General features: G+C 27.1%; 1 protein-coding gene across 1 annotated transcript in view; it reads left to right on the forward strand.

Moving 5' to 3' along the window:
• The window catches only part of LOC119592630 (eukaryotic initiation factor 4A-III-like), a 9,116-nt gene that overhangs the window by 4,645 nt on the left and 4,194 nt on the right, over window positions 1-277 (forward strand).

The following is a 277-nucleotide window of genomic DNA, read 5'->3' on the forward strand; positions in this document are numbered from 1 at the left end:
GATATTTTAGTGCAGTTTAATAATAATTATAACAACATTTAACTTTTTACGTTCTTTGAAACTAAATCAGTATAATGAAATATCTAAATAAATGTTTTAGTTAATTCAGAATAATATATATTGTTGCACTGTCTAAAGTAACTAAAGATAGCACTCTCAAAAGTTTTCACTAAGGTAATATTACATTAACATTACATATATGATTTATTTTGTTGCCACATTAACCCTTTGGATCCAGATGCCACACTGCCTCAGAATGCGGGCATTAAATTTGAGT

Source organism: Penaeus monodon, chromosome 30 (genome assembly GCF_015228065.2).
Source record: "Penaeus monodon isolate SGIC_2016 chromosome 30, NSTDA_Pmon_1, whole genome shotgun sequence".
Classification (NCBI taxonomy): domain Eukaryota; kingdom Metazoa; phylum Arthropoda; class Malacostraca; order Decapoda; family Penaeidae; genus Penaeus; species Penaeus monodon.